At 43.6% G+C, this 10,326-nt stretch overlaps 1 pseudogene; it reads right to left on the bottom strand.

The window, feature by feature from the left end:
- Positions 1-454: 454 nt before the first annotated feature.
- LOC133758815 (proteasome assembly chaperone 3-like) lies at positions 455-830 on the bottom strand (annotated as a pseudogene).
- Between the last annotated feature and the right edge of the window lie 9,496 nt (positions 831-10,326).

Below are 10,326 nucleotides of genomic sequence, written 5' to 3' on the forward strand. Positions count from 1 at the left end.
CAGGCCACAGCAGACACAAACCGGCACCCATATGGGATGCTGGCACTGCAGGCAGCAGCTTTACTTGCTATGCCACAGCGCTGGTCCCCAACATATTTACTTTTAATTTTAAAAACAGTCTGCAGTGGATACAGAACCTTGATAACCGTGAGTCATGCTGACTCATACTTCCACCGGCACTCAGCCTTCTGCTCTCAGATACACACAACTATTTGGGGCTCCACGGGAGAGCCATCACCATACACCCAGCCAGACATGTGCCGGGCTGCCTCCTGTCCACAGATGGTGTTAGGAGGCAAACAGGACAAGGGTCTGCCTGAGACACGGACAGTTTTCTGGATTCAGATGTCCACGTAAGAGAAAGTTATGCATTCTGATAGACGGAAGGAGGACTTCTGGGATCCCTGTGAAGGTGCCTGGTCCTGCTGGGCAGCAAGAGGCTGCTGCCCCCAGGTCACCACACCTGACACAGCCGGATCACCTCCTTCACAGCCTTCAGCCTCTCACTGCTCCTGTCCTCCACAGCCATGGCGAGGCCGACCGCTCTGTTTCCAGCTTCTTGAGACACAAAGGCCATCAGGTTCTCTACAAAGACACGCAGGAGAGGCTCCCGCTGACCGAGGAAAGCTCTCGTGGTGATCTCGGCTTTGCTGATGTCACTGGCCACACTGCTGGGCTCCAGGCAGACAGAGTACCCATCTTCCTGAACAGGGCCACCACCACCAGGATGGGACAGTGAAGACCGTGCAGGCCACCTGTGCAGAGACCCCCACACAGCACTTCCGACTTCCCACTTGCGTTTTCCCTAACACTGTCAGTTTACCTTCCATGGGTGGGTGGCCCTAGGAAGCAAGCCCGCCTCTGCAGGGCCAAGAGAGCCGCAGTCCACGAGGGGTCCTGGTACACCTACTCACCTTTCCTAAGTCAGTAAAAGCATTTTACTACAGTGTCATTTCACTGGTAAAAGGTCCCATGTAATAAATTTTATAACCTTCTAGCATAGGTTCATTTGTATTTTAGGTCAGATAATGACAGAGAAAGAAAAAAAAAAAGTACCCCAGAGAATCATTCGGTGCTCTGAGCAATGAAATATTCTGAGAGACATTCAGATAATGAAAAGATAGGGTTGAATAACATTGGGCATGGACCCAAAATTCACTTTTCATATTTTAGTGATTGCATCTGCCATTCCAGGAAGTTAGTTTACTGTAAATCTCTTTCCTTTTGTTGCATTAGATAATTTTGAAACTGAGAAAGCCTCTGAGAAATGACATAGGAAATTAATGGTCTCTCGATACTCCATTGGTAAGTAAGGAAAAAAAGACTTGAATACTTATTACCTACACTAACAGTGAATTTATCATTAAAATTCTGATGCAAACATTTTTGGTTGAGGAAAAAAAAAGTTGACACAATCTACTGGAACACTGCCTTTGGAACATACAGTAGGACATATGTGGGCCAAGTCACAGTCTTCTAAGTATATCACTGTCCTTAAAGTGGCAGATCAGATAACCAAGTAGATAATCACTGTATCTGACTTATGCCATCAGGTTTATACCATCACATAAACAGGAAATTGGTTTATGTTTGCTTTTTCTGTGACAGCTTGAAGGTAAAATATTTCTTAATTCTAAATACTATAGATTAAGTCAAATTTCTCAGATTGGTTTTGAACAAAGACAACTTTTGAAAGGAAGTGTTTTCGGGGCCGGTGCCCTGGCACACTAGGTTAATCCTCCGCCTACGGCGCCGGCATCCCATAAGGGTGCCAGTTCATGTCTCAGCTGATCCACTTCCAATCCAGCTCTCTGCTATGCCCTGGGAAAGCAGTGGAGGATGGCCCAAGTCCTTGAGCCCCTGCACCCATGTGGAAGACCAGGAAGAAGCGCCTGGCTCCTGGCTTCGGATCGGCGCAGCTCCAGCTGTTGCGGCCATTTGGAGAGTGAACCAATGGAAGGAAAACCTTTCTCTCCGTTTCTCTCTCACTATCTGTAACTCTACTTGTCAAATAAATAAATAAAACAAAGAAAAACAAAGAAAAAAAAAGAAAGAAAGCATTTCCACAGTGGGTTCAGTTTAGAATTGATCTTCTAATTTCCTAGTAGAACGTAACCTTCTCTTAAAATACTAGCAAACATATTTTTACTAAAAAATATGAGCAAAAATTAGAGTGGGAGTAGAATGGGAGAGAACTACTCTGGGAAAGGATGGTAAGAAGATTACCTCAGCAAATACTTGAAATTGGCACCTCACATGCACAAGGATCTGTCCTTAATGTGTTGTCTAATGTGCAGTGATGCTATAACTAGTACTGAAACAGTATTTTTACACTTTGTGTTTCTGTGTGGCTACAAACTGATGAGATCTTTACTAATTATATACTGAATCGATCTTCTGTATATAAAGATAATTGGAAATGAAAAAAAAAACCTGCTGTTAAATTGGAAATGGCATAGAAAATTAATTAATTTTTTAAAAAAAATATTATGTAGGATCTCTGTCTTTAATGTGCTGTACACTCTTATTTAATGCTATAACTAGTACTCCAACAGTATTTTTTTTCACTTTGTGTTGCTATATGGGGGCAAACTGTTGAAATCTTTACCTAGTATATACTAAACTGATCTTCTGTATATAAAGAGAATTGAAAATGAATCTTGATGTGAATGGAAGGGGAGAGGGAGCGGGAAAGGGGAGGGTTGCGGGTGGGAGGGAAGTTATGGGAGGGGGGAAGCCATTGTAACCCATAAGCTGTACTTTGGAAATTTATATTCATTAAATAAAAGTTTAATAAATGAAAAAAAAAATCAAACAGCAAATGGTTAAAATATAAGAATAAATTTCAAATGTATAAAACTGGTATCTCATGTTTATAATTGGTATATCATGGCAATACCCTAATATGATAATAAAGATGGAAATATAAAAAAAATAATAATAATCTGGAGCCAGCACTGTGGCCCAGTGGGTTAAGCCATTGTCTGCAGCGCTGACATCCCATATGGGTGCTGGTTCAAGTGCTGGCTGCTCCACTTCCAATGCAGCTCCCTGCTAATGCACCTGGGAAAGCAGCAAGGGATGGCCCAAGTGCTTGGGCCCTTGCACCCACGTGGGAAACCCAGATGAAGCTCTTGGCTCCTGGCTTTGACATGACCTAGTCCTGGCCATTGCATTCATTTGGTGAGTGAACCAGCAAATGGAATCTCTCTCTCTGTAGCTCCGACTTTCAAATAAATAAATGAATAAACAAGAAAATAAAATAATGTTGGGAGAGAGAACTAATTATTCTCATATTATAGATGAGAAAATTAAAGTGCAGAAATATTGAATACTGTCCAATGTTACTCAATGAGTATTTAAATCAATTTTATTAATTCTGCTGTATTACATAGAATGTTCTGCTGTATTACATAGAAGTCCAACAAAAGAAAACATCAACTTCAGAGACGATTATGTAATACTAATTCATTCTTTTTAAATCTAACATCATAGGAATCATTTACGATATTTGTTCTGCTAACAAGAATTCAAAAGTATAGGGATCTTATGATTATTGCTAATGTGACAATGGGAAAAAAAGAGTTGATAAAGTGGTGGTGAGATTATGAAGACTCCTAAATATAGCTCTTATTATCATTCTCAAGGTATCTGTAAAATATTTATATGGAGGGGGGGTTGTCCAAGTTCTTTATTTTTCTTGTTTTTAGAATGTGATCAAAATAAAAATTGTGGGACACATTTGTTAGTTGAAAATGCACTGTTAAATAATGGGTTCAAATGTGTTCTCTCCTTTTATCCTCACAAATACATAAATTGGAATCACTTTTACATACACGTTATAGTTGAGGAAACTGAAGAATTAGATTAAGTAACTTTCCTGCTACCTGGTTAATTACTGATGCCGGAAGGGATCAAACTCACTGCTCATATTTTTATCCAGAACACTTATGCTGCTAAAATTTAGGGAGGAGGAAATGCATCAACAGTGACTACTTAATAGAAGTGAAGGATTACATAACAATAACAAAACACCATCTCATATGAAACGCTGAAGAAGTACAAAGATAGACCACAAAGGACAGGCAAAAAGATCAAATATTAGAGGTAATTCCAACACAATCACCAACATTAACTTAACATCACAAAGGTAAACCACATCAAATGATGAGTAGAGAGCAACTTAGATACATTTTATTGAAGTTAACAAAAATAAACAAGTTAGAAATATATTGAGAGTGCACTTAAAGAAACAATTGAATCATTATGGATACCAAGGAGAAAATGTGGGAATGGAATGGGAATTCCTTACTCAGAAACAAATGAAAGACATGATCTCACCAGAGCAAGCAGAGGTGTAAACAAGGTATGTAAACCAGATGAAAGAAGAGAGGTTGTAGTTTAAGCCGCCGCCTGTGATGCAGGCATCCCATAGGGCACTGATTGGATCCCAGATGCTCCACTTCCAATACAGTTGCGCCTGGGAAAGCAGCAAAGATGGCCCAAGTGCTTGGACCCCTGTACCAACAAGGGAGACCTGTAGGAAGCTCGCTCCTGATCCCCCAGACCACAGCTTGATCTGGTCCTGGCCATTGCAACCATTTGGGGAATGAACCAATGGATGGACTATCTCTCTCTCTGTCTTTCCCTCTCTCTCTCTCTCTCTATTTGTAAATCTGCCTTTCAAATAAATAAATAAATCTTTAAAAAAAGAAAAGAAAGAAAGACTAGAGGAGAAAAACATGTCATGATGTTGACTTGCACATTCAACTGATTCCTGAGTAATCCACCGCGGGCTGCACTGAGCTGGGCTTTATCTAAGAATTTCTGTGTCCCTGGTAACAAAAGTCCTGTGCCAGAGGTCAGGAGGTCATCTTCCAGTCTTACTTTGCCATCAAAGTGTGAGCCCAGGTGGTGATTCCAGCTTCCCCACTCCACAGTTTCCTAATCTGCACAGGAGGCAGAGGGGCTGGGCCTGCAGGTGAGCAGCTTCTAAGCTGTGTTTCTCTAGTCCCGAGGGGTAAGCATCATGACAGATGAGGTGTAGAGAAAGGAGAAGAGCTGGGATAACCTTCGTGGCCATGGCCCAAACAAAATGACTATTTATAGCTTAAATATATCTATTTAAGTCTATATTCCTCTTTGGTATTTACCAGTTCTTTCCTATTTATGGTGAATTAGTTTAGCAGACCCAACTTTGAGTGCATGTCACAAAGCTCAGCAGGAGAAGAGTCTTCCGCAGCAGACGGGTGTGATTCAATTTCCTGCCTCCCCCTTGCTACGGGATTTGCCTAATTTCCCTGAGCCTCAGTCTCCTCTCTGTGAATCAGTGTCATCTCTTTTAAGGCTGTGGTGAATACAAATGAAATAAACCACGTAGCATAACCGCCACCTGGTAGGGCATTTAGTAGACGTTAGCGACCTGCAGGGCTGTGCGCCACCGCAGGGTTCGCAAGTAATGCCCTCCTATCAGGTAAGCGGGAATCCACACGGATTTAAAGATAGAGAAATAAACCAGGCACGTGTCCATTTTTCTTGGCTCGATGGAGACAGACTGCAAGATGGAAATGTGCCAGACAAAAAAAATCCGGGGAGAGGTATAGATGACAAAAACATAAAGAAATCAACAGAGGAGAATGCAGATAAATGTGGGGGGAAAGCCTAAGCCAAGGGGAAAACTATTTTGAGTGTGAGTCAAGTATGTGACTGATAAAGACATGACGCTTCCCCAGGCGGGGCGGATGGCGATGGTGGAGTTTAAATGAGAGCCCAAGAACACACTGACCTAGATTCTGGACTCAGGGACTCTACATGTAGAGCCAGTGGTGATTTAAAAACATGGCAAGATTTTTAGTTCCAGAGGAAGAACTACTGCAAATTGATTGTTCATTTTACCTATTTTTAAAGACTTATTTATTTATTTGAAAAGCAATTGCTTCTTGACCTGTTCAGCTAAGATCAAGTGCAGTATCTGTTCTTATCAGTTAGTGGTGAGGGGTCAGGGCATGGAGAGACAGATCTTCTATCTGCTGGTTTGCTCCTCAAGTGGCTGTAACAGCCAGAGCTAGGCCAGGACAAAGTCAGGAGCCAGGAGCTTCATCCAGGTATCCTTCATGGGTGCAGGGCCCCAATCACTGTCACTGCTTTTCCCAGGCCATTAGCAAGGAATTGGATCAGAAGTGGAGCTGCTGAGATACAAACTGGCACCTATATGAGATGCCGGCATTGCAGGCCATGGCTTCATCTGCTACAAACCACAATGCTGGCTCCTGTTTGTTCACTTTAAATAAGCTTTTGCTTTTAAGCTGTGCTTTCCACTAAGTGAAAGCAGATACCCAGAACACATAGTCCTTGTACATACCCGAGAGTGACAACCACATAGGGTCAAGGAGGGCAGCTCAGGCTGTGGAGGCAGCACTTTGGGGGTGGAAGGCAGTGCTTAGAAAAAATGAGTAACTTCACATGGGGATGCTTAGTGCTGAGGAAAGTACCCATGTAAATACCCAGAGACCAGTCAGCATCAATAGTATCTCTCATCTTTCTGCTTTTTTCTGCCTAAGGAGCTCTACTTCTCACCATTTATATAGTGTCTGAGTTTCAGCTCAAATAATATCAGCTTCGTAAAGATTTTCCTTCTCTAAAACCATAATCCAAGTAATGATTTTCTACCTCTATAGCCTCTTCATTCACGTTTTCTTTATCACATATATTTTACTTTGCATCATATAGTTAGTTTTTCACTTCTCTTTCCCTCTTTTGAAAACACCTCTAGGATAGATAACTTGGTTATTACTCCTTTTCAAAATAAAATTATGTATTTACTTCCTCATTCGAGGGGAAGACACAGAGATCCCATCCATGGGTTTACTCCCCTAGATGAATACAACAGCTAGTGCTGGGCCAGGCCCAAGTCAGGAGACCAGAACCCAGTATGGGTCTCCCATGTGGGAGTAGGGACCTAACTACTTGAGCCATTACCTGTTGCCTGCCAGGGTGCAGAGTAGCAGGAAGCTGGAGCAGAGAGCAGAGCCCCAGATGGAACTCAGGCACTCTACTCTTGAGATGCAGCATCTTCACTGTGATGCCAAGCTGGAGTGTCTTATTCTTTGACCTTCATCATTGTCAAGTACACACTTTCTAGTGCTGTAGGCAGTCACTGTTTGTTGAGTAAGGCAACAATTTATCAGCAGCACTCTACAGTTTTAGGTCTTAATGATTGCGATGAGAATTTATTAGCAGATCCTCTTCCTCCTCCTGTCCCTGTCTGGAGTAGCAGCCACTCCAAGCCATAGCAATCAGATTTTCAGTCTGCAATGAGACATTTGATTCATAAACTTCCATAGGCCACACTAGCCTGTTCTCTCTCTTCTGAGACATCACCTTATCGGCAGATGCGTGTTAACAGGTTCATCATATTCTGAGTCACAAAAGTCATCACATTTAAGGTTTTCTGTTTATTAATCTCACCTATCTAATAAAAACATTGAGCTATTCCTTTAACTATATATTGAGGATCAAAGAAGAATGGACAAAAAACCCTCCCTTCAAGGAGCTTCTGGTCTAACAGGAGAAACAATGTTCCATGAGGTTAAGAGTTGAGTCTGCCTTGCTCCCTGCTGTGTCCTCACTGCTCAACACAGAGCCTGGGACATTCAGCCAGTAGGTGTTGAATGGAAGAACAATGAAAAGGGGCAGGCTCTACAGAGGGATGGAAACGGGAAGGGAGGAGAGATAGAGTGCCCTCATCAAGGAGAGTACTGCCAGCAAATTGCGGGTGATGGATAGAAATGAATTAAATTGAGAAAGGATAACAGGTGTCCAGGCTGTCATCAATACAAGAGATGTAAAAGTGAACATCCAACCACCAGGTGCAATCCTTCAGTTTACCGTTCTTCAAAACTGGAGACTGATTTGAATATGTGATGCTGACCACTTTGACCACATTGCTCCAAGAAACACACACACACACACACATCTTTTTTTTTTTCCGCATAGTTTTGGCAGAAGTCCACAAGTGTTAGGTGCCATAACTCCCCATGACCCAAACTAAAGTACTACAACACCAAAGAAGGATTCCCAAAGACTGGTCTTGAAATCCATCCTTCCTCATGCTTCTTCAGATTGCTTGTAGAGCCTCTTGTAAGGCTCGAGGGACAAGTTGAGGGACAGTTGAGAAGAGGAAAGGGAGCTGAGACACTTTCCTCACTTTTTTGTGTGGAGAACAAGAGGGATGGAGCCCCGTGTGAGGCCTGTGGAGGATTCACGTAGGGCACATGGGGGAAGTAGAGAGCCAGGCATGGCCTCACTACTGTGACGTACAGAGATACAGAGTGGCCACGCAGAGTAAGGCAGAGAAAGACAGAGGTGACCTGGGCATGGGCTGCACTTTGGCAAAGAGGTGAGTGCTGCCTTGAGCCCAAGGAAGGGAGGAAAGTGGCCTAGGGTCCCTTTGAAGGAGACTCTGCCCAGAAGTACTGTCTGTGGGGACAGAAGTCAGGAAGCAAAACGACCCAGCAAAATGTTGCACTTCCCAGGCCTGGGGCCAAAGTGGACAGCTGGAGGAAGGAAGGTGGCATCAGTGATCCCAGCAGTGGAACTTCCCTAGAAACCCACAAAAATGTACTATGAGGAAAAAGCCCAGGGAGCACCAATACCAGATCTCAACAACATCAGCTAATGTCTTCCACAAGTCCCCTCTCCCCTGGTGAGCTGGGGATGGACCAGAATCCAGCTGAAAAGCAGTGAAGAGTTGATAAAGCAAGAGGAAAAGGACCTTCCAGCACCAAGTTCTGCAGAGGGAAGCTCCAACTTAGAGAATTAGAGTTCCTCCCCCTACTGCAATGGGGGAGGAAGACTATGGCCTTGGAGAACCCTCTGAGTAGAAGGTCAGCAAGCATCTCAAAGGTTGGCAAAGCATTGCTGCTACTGGGAGGAGTAAACAGGTGGGGAAGAACCAGGTGCTGGCAAATGGGATCAAAGGGGGGCACGGTCAGAGAGAAGATCAGGGAAGGTTTCGCCTTCAAGACAGCCTGCTCTCAGGAGTGGCTGTCGGCAGCTCAGGCTGACAAAGGACAGCTCCAATGCTTCCCGGAGGAAGGAGATACTTAACTGAAGTCTGATAAACACGCATCTTGTTCTATTGGCCTGTTGAGGACATGGAGTTCAGCTAATCACTTAGGAGACAGGATTTTCAGGGTCCATGGCTTATATACATAACAAGGGGGCAGCAGCCACACTTACCCAAGTCCCATGAGAAAAGGCCCTCACTTGCAATAAGCTAGTTCCCAGTACACCAAAGTAAGGGAGAATTTCTTAATCACAGCTATTTTCCAGTAACTCAGGTAAAATTCAATATTGTCAGCTGTGGCAAATTCTTAAATGAAAATGTAGAAATCACTGGAAAGGATGAGAAATATCTGCAAGTTGCCAAAATGTTATCCAAGGGCAAGAAAAATCAGTCCCCCAGACGTGGTGGCTTGTTAAACCCCTTTGGGTCCCATTCATTTCACGTCACCGTCACACGTGTGATCACAGCGCATGAGCAGACACGTGCAGGGCTTTCTCATAGTCCAGGCTAGGTGAGGAACCCTAAACTGGAAGAGCTCAGACAATGCAGCAAGGGGAAACTAGCAGCAGAAGCGGCAACTTCATTTGCTCTCCCAGTCTCATCATTAACTTAGGAAGTCTGCCATCTAGAGTGTCTACTCCAAGAAGAGGGAAAAAAAAAAACTTAAAAAAAGAATTAAAAACAAGCTATTATAGGAAAAATGTGCAAAACCCATGAGACGCTGAGAGTCACAGGAAAGCACCATGCAACAAGGGCACAAAGAGGAGATCAGAAGGTTTTACCTCCAAGTCAGCCTACTCTCAGCAGTGGTTGTGCAGAGCTCAGAGCTGAGGCAGTAAAAAGCTAGGAGAATTCAAAGGAACAGGAGCAGAATTTATTTTCTGGGAGAATTAGGAAAGGCTTAATGAAAGGACAGCATGCAGTTGATTCTGCTCTCATGAGGGGCTGGAAAATGAAGAAACAGGAGGGGCCAAGCCATTGCAGATGGAGGTGACAACAGGAACAGGTGCAGAGCTGGCCCTGAGAGGATCTATGTGATGGCTTCAAGCGGCTGGAGCCGGGGACCCAGAAGAAAGGGGAGAGGGCATTCTCAAGGAGGTGGCAAGCCATGGACACCAGAAACTAATGATGTCTAACAGGACATCATTGTACGTGAAAGAAGAAATCCCAGGAAACACTTCAAATGCCGTGAGCAGATCTGTGCTTCAAGAAACGTAATTCGGTCATGCATTCTGGAATAGTAGCTTAAGCTGCCGCTT

Source organism: Lepus europaeus, chromosome 4, assembly GCF_033115175.1.
Source record: "Lepus europaeus isolate LE1 chromosome 4, mLepTim1.pri, whole genome shotgun sequence".
Taxonomy (NCBI): Eukaryota; Metazoa; Chordata; class Mammalia; order Lagomorpha; family Leporidae; genus Lepus; species Lepus europaeus.